Source organism: Macrotis lagotis, chromosome 4 (genome assembly GCF_037893015.1).
Source record: "Macrotis lagotis isolate mMagLag1 chromosome 4, bilby.v1.9.chrom.fasta, whole genome shotgun sequence".
Lineage (NCBI taxonomy): Eukaryota > Metazoa > Chordata > Mammalia > Peramelemorphia > Peramelidae > Macrotis > Macrotis lagotis.
Window position 1 is genome coordinate 48,575,111 of NC_133661.1, and position 17,349 is coordinate 48,592,459.

The following is a 17,349-nucleotide window of genomic DNA, read 5'->3' on the forward strand; positions in this document are numbered from 1 at the left end:
GTTCCTGGCTCCCTGATCAAAACACTACAACCCCCAATCTTCCACTTCATCACTCTCCTGGGTTCCATATCTGAACCTCACAGGATCTATGATGACGCCAGTTCTGGGCTGGTTCAACGCTAAGAGGTCAAGAATAGTCTTCCTATGACTACATGTCATTTGTTTCTGAGCACAAGGTTAGATTGACTTGAGCTTTGGTGCCATCTCGTGGTATAATGTCTAATTTCAAAAGTGGATTTGTTGATGGGTTTGTTGGTTAGTTGGTTGGTTTTAATCTTACTTTTATTTTTAGCTTGAACTCAAAACACACAATTATTGACAATTGATGCAAGTTAACGTAGATTTTCATCTCAATTTCCTAAAAAAAACTTATTAATCAAATCTGTCCGATCATGGATGGTAAATGTTTTGTCTCCAAAAGCATTAAGCAGAGTTCAGGATTTTCCACAACTGGGAGAAGACAACATGCGTGCAAAGAAAAGAATGCTGAGTTTTGGGTTAAAGGATGTGATATTTACCCCTGGATCTGCCACTCACTACTTATGAGACCTTGGACAATCCAATTTACCTCTCTAGCATTTATAAAATGTGAGGGCTGGACTAAATGGCCTCTGGGGTCCTTTCCAGGTTTAAATCTATGATCCCGTGATTGTGAAATGTTATGCTACTGGAGGTACTGAACGCCATACAGAAATATCCTTGCTAATAGTGGAATGAGAAAAAATTGCAGCTAAATAATAAATGTTTATTGATTGACCTATAGAAATGGATACCAGAACTACTCTTTTCCACCTGAATTCACCTATCCAATAAACTGTCATAAAAACTGTACAGTAACACTGACTTACTAGCAAACAACTGTGAACTCTTAGTTTACCTTCCTGGAAACTCATAAAATCCCTTCCAAATGGTGTGAGATTGAAGACATTATCTTGGAAGTCTGGAATTTCCCACTAGTAACAATGTGGCCTTGGGCACTTCCTTGACTATAAATTGAGAAAACCGGACTGATGAGACCCTTAGACCTGAAAAGTCCCCATAATTATTTTAACTTAGCCCACAGAGGCCCCTTCAATCTATGATCTATGAGCTATGACTCTTAAAACACATCCCAGATTCTCCTTTGTGAGGAGCCAAACCATTCTTAGTTGAAGGGGCCTGATGTTTATGTTATTCCCTCTGCTATGTAGGCAGATTTGTCAGCAGATTTGTGTATCGTATATGGTAAGGGAAAGGACAGAGCCCAGTTAAGAGTTCAATACAATGATAGATGCCATAGGGAATGAGATCCTTGTCTGAAGGGCTGTGGCAGTGGGGGGGGGGGGTCCTTTAAAAATTAATGAGTAGTCTCTACCATCTTCAGGTACTCCCCAATTCTAATTTTGTCACTGAGTCAGAAAATAATCAAAGACAAGAAATAATGGTAAAGAGGAGTTCTGCAAAAATGTAGAAACTACATTTTTATAATTATGAGCATTTCATCTACTGATATGAATTGTGGGTCATCTCTGCCTGATTCGATTTTTGTGTGAGTGAATTGCTCTGAGGGACAGCGTGATGCAGTGGAGAGAGAATTGGTCTCAAAACCAGGAATAGCTCTAAGATGGCTAGGTGATGTAGAGGAGTCAGTAAGACCTGAGTTCAAATCCAGTCTAGGATTCTTCCTTGCAGTATGACCTTGAACAAGTCATTTAGCCTCCATTTAACTCATTTTCTCAACTCTAAAATGGAGATAATAACAGTATCTACTCCAAGGGGTTATTGTGAGGATCAGATGAGGTAATTGTAAAGTGCTTAGCAGACTGTCTGATGATGATATATAAATATTAGCTCCTACTACTAACAATACAATGAATATCCTCTTCACATTTTCAGAAATGTAACAAAGATGGGGTAATTGGGATTTTACTCCAAGGCTCCACTATTCAGATGGTGCTACCACAGCTTACCTCCTCTAGAATAAGGAGTTACCAGATTGTGGCTTGGTTTTTTTATTTTTTATTTTTTGGGTTTTTTGGGGTTTTGTTTTGTTTTTTCTGGTTTTTTTAATAGCCAGAAAGCCAAGTTTAGGTTTTATATTTGTAAATAAAGTTCTATTATTCTAGAGATTGGGGCAGGAAGTTGACCCAGTAGATAGACTGATAATCCTGGAGTCAGCAATCCTGAGTTCAAATCCAATCTGAGACATTTAATAGCTGTGTGGCCCTGGGCAAGTCATTTCACCCTATTAGCCTCAGTTTCCTCGATTGTAAAATGAACTGGAGAAGAAAATGGCAGTATCATTGCTAAAAAATACCCCAAATGGGATCATTAAGAGTTAGAAATAACTCAACCATTGTATGGTTGGCTGTATGATCATTGTATGATCCTTCTATGAGATGGCTTCCCATCACTTCATTTGTTTGGGTTGGCAAGGTTAGACTTTCTGAAACTCCTCTCTAGCCTACACTGAGTACTCGCTACCAATCTATGGTGTGAATTATGACTGTATGATCCAACCGGGCAGTTTCCTAAGTCCAGTTTCCTTACAGATTGTCCTGAAATTTCATTTCACAATGTTTTTTCAACCTTTCTCTCCCAGAGTCTTCCAACACTTCATTGTGTGCAAGAGGTAACACTGGGTTCTGTCTGAGGACATATTTGAACTCCGGAAGATGACTCTTCCTGATTCCAAACGCACTCTTCTGCCCACTGTAGCATCTAGCTGCCCTACTCATAAAATACCAATAGTTAACTATAGACAGAGCACAAGCAAATGAAACTAAGTCCATTTGGGGTTCTAGGACTATCAACATTGACCACTAACAAATAAATCTATCGAAAACAAGAACTTACCAGGTTTCAGTCTCCTGGTATTCTGGGAGGATTTTTGTTGGTTTTTCCTGATTACCAAAGGTCAGCAATTATTCTCTGAATAACTTTTTCTAAAAATAATCCTTGGCGGGGGTGGGGGGTATTTCTGACTCACAATCAATAGTTATTTTCTAAGCAAAAAGTTTTTCTTCACCCAAAGCCAAGGACTGAATATGGATACATCCATGTTTATTTTTAGACAGATAAAATGGTGGGCTAGACCTCACATGGTCCTTAATATTTGAAAGGCACAGTATCAGGGGTAGCTAGGTGGTGCAGCACATTGAGTACTGGCCCTGGAGTCAGTAGGACCTGTGTTCACATGTAGCCTTGGACACTTAGTACTTGCTTAGCTATGTGACCTTGGGCAAGTCACTTACCCCATTGCCTTACAAAAGCAAAAAGCAAACAAACAAAAAAAGTCACAGGATACAGGTTACTAATTAAATATATGACATCCAGTAAGTCATTTTAAATCTTTTTGTTTCAGTATTTCTCCTCTATATAATGGGATTTGCATAAATGATCTCTAAGGTTCCTTATAAAAGTTGAATGAGTTTGTGATGTAGTGAATTCTCCATCAGTACAAATCTTCAATCAGATACTATAGTCTCTCTTGCAAGAATGTTTGGGGGGGGGGGGAAGCTAGGTGGTACAGTGGATAGAGCACCGGCCCTGGAGTCAGGAGTACCTGAGTTCAAATGCAGCCTCAGACACTTAATAACTACCTAGCTGTGTGACCTTCAGCAAGTCACTTAACCCCATTACCTTGAAGGAAAAAAAAAGAATGTTGTGGTGGGAATTCCTATTTCAGTGATGAACTGAACTCCAAATCTGAAATAGTAAGATTCTGGATATTAGAAAGTAAAATACTTGAGGTCAGGGACTTTATTAAATGTTTATTTGCATTCCCAGGACTTAGAACAGTGTCAGAAACATTGTAAGCACTTAATAAATGATGGTTTATCGATGGAATATCAGTATCATGAATGAGGGTGATTTTCATGGGAAAATTATTATACTAACACCTTAACAATCTGAAATACAAGGGAATCTGCAGAAGATGGATTTGAAACTCTACTTCTTTGACAAGGAAGAGGAGATTGTTCTGATTAACATGAAATGTTCTTACAGGTTATTGGGGTCCTCTGACCATCAACAGTAACTCTGGGCCCTGGAGGTAAGAACAATAATGATTACAATAAAAAGGACCAGTACCAAGATGAGGAAATGAATAAAAAGAAGGTTAAAAAGACAAAGACCTGGGGCAGCTAGGTGGCGTAGTGGATAAAGCACCTGCCTTGGAGTCAGGAGTACCTGGGTTCAAATCTGGTCTCAGACACTTAACAATTACCTAGCCATGTGGCCTTGGGCAAGCCACTTAACCCCATTGCCTTGCAAAAAAAAAAAAAAAACTTAAAAAAAATTGGAAAAAAAAAAGACAAAGACCCAAACAAAACCACAATATCTAAAGGAGGTAGGAAAAGTTGTCTCTCTGATCCTGCCTGCCCTAACTACCTCTGGAGTGTGGCGGTTCCTTCTGGGTACCACATTTTAGGAAGAATATAAACAAGGCTGTTCTGGAACCAGCTCCTGTGAAATTCCAAGAGCTGGTTGTTAAATTTTCAGTATGAGTATTTACCCCTTGGAAATAGACAGCTGCTATAAATCGGAGCTTGACTTATTAAATTATTGATTGTCTAAAACTTAATAAAGGGAGGAGGAGTGTTAAACTAGCAATTTAACTTAAAAGTGTGCCAGGCATGGGGGGGTGGAAGTCTGTTATTAAATATTTATAAGCATGCTCCTGAATATAAGTGAACCATTTGGGTAGAGAGGCAAGAATCTGGGACAAGGGATTTATTAAGCAGAAATAACTGTGAAGAAGAAGAGAACCTTTGCATTCTCCCTTAGAGGAGGGCATATTCAGTTTCAAGACAGTGACTATCGGTCTTCAGTCACATTCACCCATTAGCCCCAAAGCTTCCTATTGCTAACTAGGCTTATAACTCTCAAGTTTTAAGCAAGGAAACATGGCCATGGCCAAGTATTTCAGATTCAGCCCTTACCTATACTCTAGATCCTTGTATCAGGTGCCATGCAAACCTGAACTAAACAGAAGGAACCCCCTCAAGACTATCTGAAAATCCTTTACAAATTCAATCACAAGGGCGGCTAGGTGGCGCAGTAGATAGAGCACTGGCCCTGGAGTCAGGAGTACCTGAGTTCAAATCCAGTCTCAGACACTTAATAATTACCTAGCTGTGTGGCCTTGGGCAAGCCACTTAACCCCATTTGCCTTGCAAAATCCTAAAAAAAAAAAAAACCCACAAATTCAATCACACACACAGTTATACACATATACCTATTTATACATACATGACTATATATAATATATGAATAGATGCATATATGGAGAGAGAGTTGTGCATCTATATAGATACGTTCTCAGGCAAGGAAATAATCATACAGATCTTGGGGTTGTACTGAATATCTCCTCCATCATTCTTTACTTCAAGAATGAAGAAAATGAGGTTTTGATGATTCTATGTCTATTGCAGCAATGTTAGCTCCTAATACAGGAGATGTAAATTGTAAATGCTTAATAACTTTGTTGAATGAATGAATGAATGAATGAATGGACATACATGTATCCATGCATTTCAGCACTATGGCTAGAAATCCAACTTCAGAGTGCCCACATTGTCAATAGCAGGTTTGGGCCAGCACTTAGAAAAAGGAGATTGGGAGCAGGGAAGTGCCTCAGGATGCACTTTGTCCAAAACTCTCTTTCTGCAAAAGAAGGAAACCCATTCCAGGAGGCAATATGACATATCCAGAATCACAAAGATAGCAAGTAGCCCAGCTAAGAAGAATACCCCCTTTTTTCAGACTCCAAGACAAGATCTTTTCCCTATACACATTGCCTAATGTTTATAAGAAAAATGGCACATCTCTGTTCTCTTTCTGTATTGACTGGGACTTCATATGCTTGGACTAGGTTAAGACAGAAACAAACAAGACTATGGGTCTAGCAACAAGGTTTTATTCTTGCCCTTCACAAGTCCCATCCCTTCTCCCCTAGGTGAGACCCTCCTGGAGCCTCTATTCTGGGGAAGAGCCAAGGCCAACTTGCCTTCCTGTTTAACTCTGTTTCTGACTGTCTCTGGATTTCAAGGCCATGTCCCCACCCTTGGGTCCTTCCCTCTCCTCCTCTGACTTTTAAACTTTAAAGAGCTGCTTTCCCCTATTAGAATGAAAGCTCCTTGAGGGCAGGAGTTATATTTCTTTTTGTTTGAATTTGTATTCCCAACACTTTGCATGAGTCTGGCAGTTGATCAGCATTTATGAAATGTCTCTAATGAAGCAGGCCCTGTGCTAAGCACTGCAGATACAAATAGGAAAAAAAAGACTTGATCAATCTATTCATCAAGACTAGAGGGCATTCCTTCAGCCCTCCATGTCTGAAAATCCTTGAAATCAGATCAAAGGCTCTTCCTACACAAGGGCTTTCCTGATCCCCACTCCCAGCTACAATGCCTTATTCCCACATAACTTCCTATTTGGGGTTTAATTATACATGTTCATGCTGTGGACTCTGAGAGACTAGAAGTTCCTAGAGACTGGATCATTTCTGGTTTTGTTTTTTATTACCAGGGCTTAGCAGAATATCTGCAGCATGAGAGAAACATAATAAATTCTGGTGGATTAATCGATTGATTCCTTGAAGACAAGACCGGAACATTCAAAGATTTAGGTCATTCTTTCTTCTCTGAGAAAGGTTCCTCAGAACAGGTTCCCCAATAAGCATATATCCCCTTCATCCCTTAGATGATTTTCCATCACCATCTCCTAAATTTTTCTCTCTATCTCTTCCTGTGTCTCTGTCTCCTCTCTGTCTCTCTGTCTTTTTATCTGTCTCTTTCTGTCACTGTCACTGTCTCTGTTTCTCTATATCTGTCTCTATCTCTATCTCTCTGTTGACTCTCTATCTCTGCCTTTCTGTCTCTTGGTGTTTCTTTTTCTGTCTCTGTTTCACTCTATTTCTATCTGTCTTTGTCTCTTTCTCTATCTCTGTGTGTATCTTTCTCCCTATCTCTGTCTCCATCACTGTGCATGTCTCTGTCTCTCAACCTTTGTCTGTCTTGGTCTGTCTGTGTGTGCATCTGTCTGTCTTTCTCTGTCTCTGTCTCTTTCTGTTTCTCTGTCTCTCACATAGTGTCTCTGTCTCTCTGTCTCTGTTTCTCTGTCTCCCTCTGTCTCTGTCTCTGTCTCTCTATGTCTCTCTGTCTCTCTCTTCCTCTCTCTCTCTCTCTCTCTCTCTCTCTCTCTCTCTCTCTCTCTCTCCATCTGCCCCCACCATCCCCTTTTTGGTTATTTGAGTCAAGAAGGGCTACACTTAAGAGTGAATGTGTATGGAGGGGGCACATGTATAAGCAAAATGTATGACCAAGCACATATGTGAAGGGCCAACTCTCTTATCAAAGGAAGAAGAGGAGGAAAGGAAGTTAGTCCTTAGCTTCCAGACTTCTTGATTCATGTGGCTGATCTGAGTGAGACTGATGAATTTCAGGAAGGCCCTCACTGGAGACAGAAAGATAAGGAGAGAGGAACTAGAAAGTGAAACCAAACAGGGGAAACCTTTGGGCCTAGGAAAGTCTATGACCTGTGATTAAACTTTGATCATCAGATTTGCAGATCTATTTATCGTTCATGCTTTGACTTGCCCTTCTCTCATAGCAAACAATCCCCTCCCAGTCTAAAATACATAATGAATGGATATGATTCTAATGTGTCAGATGAATCCATGCAATGGCCATGTAAGTGAATGGCCAACCCTAGATGGTGACAGTAAAAATGATCAATCCTGAAAGCAGCAATCCTTTGGAACCCAAAGGGAACTTATCATCAGCTATGACAGTTAAATGACTCTTCTTTGCTCTGAGAATCCTAGGAAAAATGTTGTTCAGTTCTCCTTAATCACTAATAAGGCCTAATTATCCAACAGAGTATTATTATAGATGATCTAAGTGGATAGACATGCTCATGGGTAGTTTGGATAGATGTAATCCGAGGCCTGGCTCATCTGTGTGGAGACAAAGAGAATTAAGGACAATATCAGTGCACTAGCTGAAGTGGGCAGGAAGAGAAGGAAGGAGGAACAGATTGACCTGAGAACATCCCTGAGAATGATTATTTTTCTCTAGTCTCCAAGAAGCATTTCAGACTGAAATTGTAACAGCCACCCTTCAAATAGCTGTTTGACCTAGGGACGCAAGTCTGGGTTCCTTTGAATAGTCTATGAATTTTTTAGGGTTTCTTTTTTAGTTTTTGCAAGGCAAATGGGGTTAAGTGACTTGCCCAAGGCCACACAGCTAGGTAATTATTAAGTGTCTGAGGACGGATTTAAACACAGTTTAACTCCAGGGCCTGTGCTCTATCCACTGTGCCACCTAGCTGCCCTAGTCTATGAAATTTAAGTAAACCCAGGGACATTATAAGCTGGATTTCCATGTATATCCACCATTCCAAAGTCTTTCTTCTCTCCTTCTAGAAGGTCTCACATTCAGGAGTCTCTCCAAAAAAGCTCTAGCACTAACTCTATAAGTCACACAAGTAAGCATCATCAAGCTTAGCATTTTCTCCACCAATGAGAATTCTCATCTCCCTCTGTTATAGAACAAATGTCTCTACCCCACTCCTTTTATAACAAAAATTAGTCCTTCCTAAAAGTTAACAAAGTTTCCCCAAGACATGGCAAACTCTAGTGACAATAGAGTCCTGGGAGGGAATACTTATAAAAGGTAAGAGCCCTTGTATATTTGTAGCATAGCCGTGCTAAGCCAGAACTAATAAACTGCCTTGGTTAATTGTTCTATAACTTATAAATGTCTCATTTCATCCCAATTATTAAACCAACTTCTAACATTCTCCATATGCAACATATTGCACTGGCCTGCCTCTTTCCCTTCCTTTCCCATGAAAGCTATGTTACAACACAGCTGTGGGGCAAAAACAAATTCTTAATTTCTATTTTACATGCACAGAAACTGGAAGCAATAAGCGGACTATATAAGGAGGTCAGGAGTCTCTTATTTATCATTCCACATTTTTCCCAGAACATTTTCTTAAATACTAGACTTCTGGACTTCTAGGTGGCTCAGTGAGTAAAGTGCCAGCCCTGGATTTAGGAAGACCTGACTTCAAATCTGGCCTCAGACACTCACTAGTTGTGTAAACCTGGGCAAGTTACTTAATTTTGTTTGTCTCAGTTTACTCATATATGAAATGAATTAAAGAAGGAAATGGAAAAAAAAATACTCTAGTATTGTTGCCAAGAAAATCCCAAATGGATCATGAAGAGTTGAGCACAACTGAAATAACTGAACAACAAATACTGGACTTTCACATTGCTGAGAACATTCTACTCAAACTCTAAACCAAAGAGAAATAAGTATAGATGGAATTCAACATATGAACCTAGATCCATTCTAGAATGTTCCAAGAAATCATTCATATGATCAACAAGAATTTAAATGACCAATGTGTCAGGCATTTTTCAACTCTGGAGTCATAAAGACAAAAATAAAGTAGTCCCTGTCCTCAAGGAATATATAGATGGTCAGGAAACCTCATGGATATATTTCAAATAAAAGATTATTTGGATGAGAAGATAATCACCGAAGTTAAGAGATCAAGTGTCCTCATTTAGGAGGAGGCACTTGAGTTGAGTTTTGAAGGAAAGGCCTAATAGAAGATAATGTATGCTCCAGTCACAGCCTGGGCAAAGGCAATGGAGCTAGGAGATGGAGCAACACTTCTGAGAATGGCAAGACCAGCTTAGTTTTTAAAGAGGAACAATGTTCTTAAACTTGGAAAAGTCAGTTGAAGTCAAGTTGTGAAGGCTCTAAGGACCAAACAGGAGTTTGCAATTGATCCTAGAGCCAATACAGAACCATGGAAATGTATTAACTAAGGGAGTGCAAGTCAGATCTAGGCTTTAGAAGGGAGAAATTTGAGTTCAGGGTATCAAATAGAAGCCCATTGCAATAGTCCATGGGAGAGTTGTGGGCCAGAACTAGAGTAGGGATTGTGTGAAATCAAAGGACAGATAGAGGAAACATGGCAGAGGGAAACCAGCAAGACATGGCAAATGAGGAGATATGTGAGGGAGATTGAGAAGTTGAGGATGACTCTGAGGTTGCAAACCTTAGTGATCAGAAGAATGATTCCTTCAACAGAAATAGCAAAGATCTGAAGATGGATGAGTTTAGACAATAATATAATGGGCTATCTTTTTATTCTGTTGAGTTTGAGTTGGCAACAGAATATCCAGTGGACCATGTCCAATAGCGATTTGGTGATGGGGAGCTAGCACTCAGAGGAGAGAGAGGGAGAGCTCTATATATAAATCTAGAAATTATATGTGTAAAAGGGACATTTAAACTGATAAGGTAACCAAGAAAGAGACTATGATTCTGAGTCATTTGACCAACAAGAAGGACTGGGCATTTCTTCTGATTCCTACAATCTCACAAACCTTTCCAAAATAGAAATTATATGACAGGGAGAAGGTTGTTTTAAAAAGCAATTCCAAGTGTTTTTGGGATCCCAGACACTTAGCACTCAAAAAAGATTGAAAAAAAATTAAATAAAATCCACCTGGAACCCATGTAGCAACCCCTCCCCTACTATTGCAATGTTACCAGCATCTGAGCTACACAAGTTTATCTAAGAATCTAAGCCATGGACTTGCTCCAAAGGATCACCTTACAACCCAGTCCCCACCTGCTTCTTTCCTATATCTTGGAGAATTTTTCTGGGGTCTTTAGCTGTGACAGCTTTCTATGCTACAAAAGATTTCTGCAGGAAAGTGGAGGAACCAAAGAAATGGGGAAGGAAGCATCTGACTTGAAATAGAGGTCAGCCCTAGAACCTGACACTCTCCCCTTCTCCTAGATCCTTGGAGACCTAAACTTCAGAAAACAGAAATCATTCCCCAGCTACAGTGGTGACTATTAGTGTCATTGTGCCAAATTTCTAGACCAGAGAACTAAGGAACCAAGGGAATAAGATAGAAAGAGTCCAGCATCTAGTTGGGTCAATTTTGTCCCCACAGAAGTCTCCTAGAGAAGAGAGGGCCATGAAATACCCAACACGGACAATAGAGGGGGCTCAGAAATTTGGAGATTCCTTCACCAAGGAAAACACCATCAGAAGAAAGAGAGAAAAATGGGTAATAGGAAAAAATAAAGGGGGGGATAAGATTGAATTCACCAAAGATCTCAATAATGAGCACAAGCAGATAAATGAACAGTGAAAACATTAAAAAACAGAAGGAAATATGGCCTCTAGATCTTTAAAAGACTTCAGGCATCTATCAAGAAATACTTCAAAACAGGGGAAGCTAGGTGGTGCAGTGAATAGAGCACTGGCCCTGGAGAACCTGAGTTCAAATCCGGCCTCAGACACTAAATAATTACCTAACTGTGTGACTTGGGCAAGCCACTTAGCCCTATTGCCTTACAAAAACCAAAAAAGAAAAAAAGCGAAATGCTTCAAAACAAAAGGAAATGATCCTATGATAGGTGAGACAAAGAATTTGGGGTAATTTGAGGACAACATGGAATCACAACACACTGTTCCTGAGTGATTTTTAAAAAAAGAAATGAAAGTTATGATAGCACCTGCTTATCCAAAATGATGATCAGAATAGAAAAACTGTGATGACAAGTCTCACCAGAGACACAAAAGAGAGTAATCAACTGGGAATGCAAAAAGTTTAAGTGAAGTACAATCTAGAGGAGCAACATAAAACAACATTAAAAGAATATGCTCCATTCAATCCAAATGTATTAATCTTGCAAACAGGATATATAGAGACAATTTAAGATTATATATCTTACAGAAGAAAAAATCTGAACACCATAATACAAAAAAATCTGTCCAGAAATTCTGAATGCTGGAAACAAAATGCCTGTTGAAAGAATCCATAGATTGCCTCCAAAAAGTGAGAAAAAAACTTCAGACTCCAAGTCACATAACAGTTAAACAACCATTCAATTGAGAAATGCTGCAAGAAAAAGTCCTTCAAATTCAAAGAAAAGAAATCCTAAAAACATACGGCTATTCTGTCACAATCATAAAATGCAGGAAGGAATGGAATAGTAATATGTTCTAAAGAGCAATGAAACTCAGGATACAGCCCAGGTTGACCTATCCTAAAAATCTTAAATGGAAAAAGATGAATATTCAATAATAAAGAGGTACTGGAGACAGTCTTAGAAAGAAAGAAAAAAACAGACCCAAAGAAATTATTTGCTTCTTCTCGAAAAAGAAGAAAACCATGACATCAGAGGAGGTGATGCCATGACAAGCACATGAACTGGATTTGAGTGAGGCAAGGCTCTGCTAAGTTACTAGACTCACTTTCTCTTCCAGAGCCATTTGAGTCCAGGGGCCAGATATGACTAAAGACAACTGGAGACGGGCCTGGAAGGGAGGCAATCCAAGGCCTCACAGCTACTAAATGTCAAGTCTGAGACTAGATTCAAATTGCCAACATCTTGACTCCTAGGTCAGTGTCCTATTCACTGTACCAACTAACTGTTTTATTTGTTTCTTGAACACCCAAGACAACAAAAATACCAGAAGGGTGAACAAATGCTGCTACCAAGGACAGTGACAACTCCAGAGAGACCCCAGAGAGAACATGAGACTTCTTTTTAAATGCACACAAGGGGATGAATATGGAAGCAAAGTTAGATGGAAGTAACAGAAGTAAGGCAGAACAAGAACATTATGGTCAGAACCTTGAATTATCCTGTCTAAAGGTGAATCAATGTTTTTGTGGTACTATGGTACAAAAAGAGAGAGGGCATGAAAGAAGAGAGGTAAGCAAAGGGATAAAGGAAAGGCTATGATGTACCCAGGTCAAATTGAGGGCCAGCAAGAAGGGGATGGTGACTCCTGTAGTCTCTCAGAAAAAGAAGAATATATATATAAGAGAGTGAGAGGAGGAGGAAGGAAAAACTAAAAGAGGGAGAAAAGGGGAAGTTTGGGCTTTTGGAAGTGGGAAGGGGTTCAGTTGAGAAATGCTTATATGAGTGAAGGGAAATGTTCTATAAAAAGAAATAAGGATCCTTTGCTGACTGTTGTCTGGGAAAACTGATGCTTCAAAAGGTTGCTCGTTTGGAATTCCTGGGGAGCTGCCACCTGGGTGAGTGGGAAGACAGGGATCCTTGGAGGAGATTTTGAGGTAAATGAAGGGGAAAAAATACTTGGAAGAAGGTATATATCTGTGGTAGGTTATATAATTTGGAACATAGGCATGCAAGGCAGTGTCCACTCTGTCACCTTTAGGAATTGAAACTGTTCTAGGTGCAAGGCACAATGGAAAAGGGAAATGAGACTTTTGAAAAAAATATTAGAGCACAGAGACATTGCAAACAAATATAAAAAGACAGAAATAATTAATGCGACCTCTAAAGACAATAACACAGTAATAAAAGTCTTTGGTGGAGAAATCAAAAATAAGACAGTGCCAAATAGAGACTTAACAATGAAAGACTGAATAATGAGTGAGTCTAAGAACAAATCATAGAAATAATTATATGAAGAAAAATGATGATGAAACAAAATACCTAGATTTCTGGAATGCAGTTAAAACAGTCCTCAGGGGGAAAAATAATATTCCTACAAATATACACTCATAAAATAGAAAAAGAAGGGATAATTGAATTGAATTTTTTATTTAGAAAATCAACAGATGAACAAACAAAATAAGTACCAAAGATGAGATAATAAAAACTCACGAAATAGATAAATTGCAAACAAAAACAGAGAAATAACAAAAATAAAAACTGGTTCTTTAAAAAGACAAATAAAATGGATAAACTTAACTAATATGATTAAAAAGAAGGCATAAAATTAAGTCAATAAAATAGAAAATGAGCTGGGTGAAATCACAACAAAAAGAATTTAAAAGAATAATCAGACAATATTAGGCAGTTATACATTAATAAAACTAAGAACTCAAAATAGAGAAATAACTTTAAATATATATAAAATACCCAGACTATTAAGAAAAGCAGAGAAAGATCTTTAAAAATCTAATCTCATAAAAGAAAATAGATTAAGTTGTAAAGGAACTATCAAAGAAAAACATCCTGGTCCTGATGGATTCACAAGAGAATTCTATAAACTTTTTAAAATCATTTATTATCCATAATTCACAAATAATTCTCAAAAACAAGAAAGCAAGGGGCAGCTAGGTGGTGTAGTAGATAAAGCATCAGCCTTGGAGGCAGGAATACCTGGGTTCAAATCCGGTCTCAGACACTTAATAATTACCTAGCTGTGTGGCCTTGGGCAAGCCTCTTAACCCCATTTGCCTTGCAAAAACCTAAAAACAAAGCAAAAAAGCACCCCATGAGAATCTTTTTTATGAGACAAATATAATCCTAATACATAGACCAATTATTGCTTCTTCTAAATTATTATTCTAAACTTCTAAACTATTATTGCTTCTCGGGTTTTATTTTTATCATACAGAAATACTGTTAATTTTTGAGGGTTTATTTTGTAGCCCTCAACTCTGATGAAAACTCTGCTGAAGCTGTTAATTGTCAATTAGTATCTTGCTGATTCCTTAGGATTTTTCAAGTATAGCATAATGTATCATTCATAAGTAGGAATGGTTTTATCTCCTCTTTATCAGTGTTTAGATTTTTATATTTCTCTTGTCTCATTGCTAGCACCTCCAGAACTATATCAAATAATAGTGGAGAGAGTGGGCATGCTTGTTTCACTACCTTATTTACTGGGAAATATTCTAGTGCTTTCCCATTGTATATCATGCTTGCTTTTTGTTTTAGATATATACTTTTTTGATATTAAAAAAATTCCCCAAGTGTTTATACTTTGTGGGAGTATTAACATAAATGGGTTCTGTACTTCAAAGATTTTTTCCACATTTTTTCAGAAAATCATGTGTTTTAGGGTATTTTCATTTTAATATAATTAATTATCTTGATTATTTTACTAATGTTGAGCCATCCTTCCAGACTGATAAAAATTCCACTTGGTTATAATGAATGTTTTCTTGGATTAAACTGGCATCAGACACTCATTAGCTAGGTGACTCTAGGCAAGTCATTGAAGATCTGTTTGCCTTAATTCACTGGAGAAGGAAATGGCAAACCACACCAGTATCTTTGCCAAGAAGACACTATGGACATTATTGGCATGCTGTGCTCTACAGGTTCATGAAGAGTCATTCACAAATCATTTTGAAAAACAAAAATACCCCAAATGACTGAAAATCAAAATATATTGGCATTTGGACAATTAGGTGCCATAGCAGATAGGGTGCCAGACCTGGAATCAGAAAGACTCATATTTCTGAGTTCAAATTTGGCCCTATAAAATTAATAGCTATGTGACCCTAGGCAAGTCACTTAATTCTGCTTGCCTCTGTTTCCTCATCTGTAAAATGAATTAGAGAACAAAACCCCAAATTAGATCATGAAGAATCTGACATTACTGAAATGACTGAACAACAACAAATCAAAGAATTTTGAAAAGTTATGAACTCTGATCAATACTATAACTAACCTACTCATAAAAAATATTTATATCAGCTCTTTTTGTGGTGGCAAAGAATTGGAAATTGAGGAAAGACTGACCAAGTTTGGAATATGGTTGCAATGTAACACCATTGTATGAACAGGATACTCTCGGATAAACCCTGAAAGACTTACATAACCATTGCAAAGTGAAATGAGCAGAACCAAGAAAACAGCAAAACTGTACAATGAACAGTTAAAATTATTTAACTATTCCCAGCAATAAAATGATGCAAGGCAATTTCTAAGTACCTGTGATGAAAAAGGGTATCCAGCTCCAGCAAAAGAATTAATGGACTTAGGGGAGGCTAGGTGGCGTAGTGGATAAAGCACCGGCCCTGGAGTCAGGAGTACCTGGGTTCAAATCTGATCTCAGACACTTAATAATTACCTAGCTGTGTGGCCTTGGGCAAGCCACTTAACCCCATTTGCCTTACAAAAAACCTAAAAAAAAAAAAAAAATTAATGGACTTAATGAAGATTGAAGCTTTTTTTTTGCTAAAGGGGGCATGAAGATAGTCTATTTTTTTTCATATGACTAATATGGAAATATGTTTTACATTTTATACAACCTATGCCAAATTGCTTGCCTTCTCGATGAGGGGTAAGGGAGGAAGGGAGAAAATTTGGAATTCAAAGTTTTAAAAACCAAATGGTAAAAAAAATTTTAATGTACTTGGACAAAAAATAAAATAAAGGAAGAAAGAAAAGAGGGTTTTTGCAAGAATCAAATGAAATAATATATGTAAAATCTATGTCTTTGAAAACCTGAAAATATTAAATAAATGCCAACTAATATTATTCCTTAGTTGATAAAAAAAAAATATCTGAAAGCAGCTTAGTAATCACATTTTCTAGTACCTAAAGATATAATTTATTTGGTCAGACAACCTGAATTTTTCAAAAACAATGAGATGCTCTCTTGAATATGAATTCGTCAAGAACAAATACTCTCTTATATATGTTGGATATCAACACCATGCTAGCTGTTTTTGTTGTCATTTCCAATGATTAAGATTATTCTCCTTGGGGCGGCTAGGTGGCGCAGTGGATAAAGCACCGGCCCTGGAGTCAGGAGTACCTGGGTTCAAATTCGACCTCAGACACTTAATAATTACCTAGCTGTGTGGCCTTGGGCAAGCCACTTAACCCCACTGCCTTGCAAAAACCTAAAAAAATATGTATATATTATTCTCCTTGGCTAGAAAAAGAGAAGGAAAATAGAATTAAACAACTCTACCTTCTCTGCATTGTCAAGTATCACTGTTTATTCTCTTTGATTTTTCATTATTTATTTTTGATATACATTTTTTAAATTTTGAGTTCAAAATTCTCTCCTTTTTTCACCATTCCTCCCACCCATTGAGATCATCAATATGACATAAATTATAAAAATCTATATGATTTAAATAAAGTCATACAAAACTGAAAGCAATTTAGGAATCACATTTTCCCAGTACCTAAAGATATAGTTCATTTGGTCAGACACCTTGAATTTATCAAAAACAATGAGATACTTTCTTGAATATGAATTCATCAGGAATAAGGTATTTTCATATCTATGCCATATATGCCATATATGTATATATGCATGTATATGCATGTATATGCCATATATGTGCATATATATGCCATATATGTGCATATATATATATGCCATATTGCAAGGGGGCGGAAAGCAAGAAAAGTAAAGAAAGAGAAAAAGATATGCTTCAATCTGCACCCAAAGTTCATCTGTTCTCTCTCTAGAGGTGGATAATACATTTCTTATGGGTCCTTTGTAATTGTCTTAGATCATAGTCTTGATCAGTCTTGTCCAGTTGATCATCATACAGTATTGCTGTTACCTTGTTACAGTATTCTCCTGGTT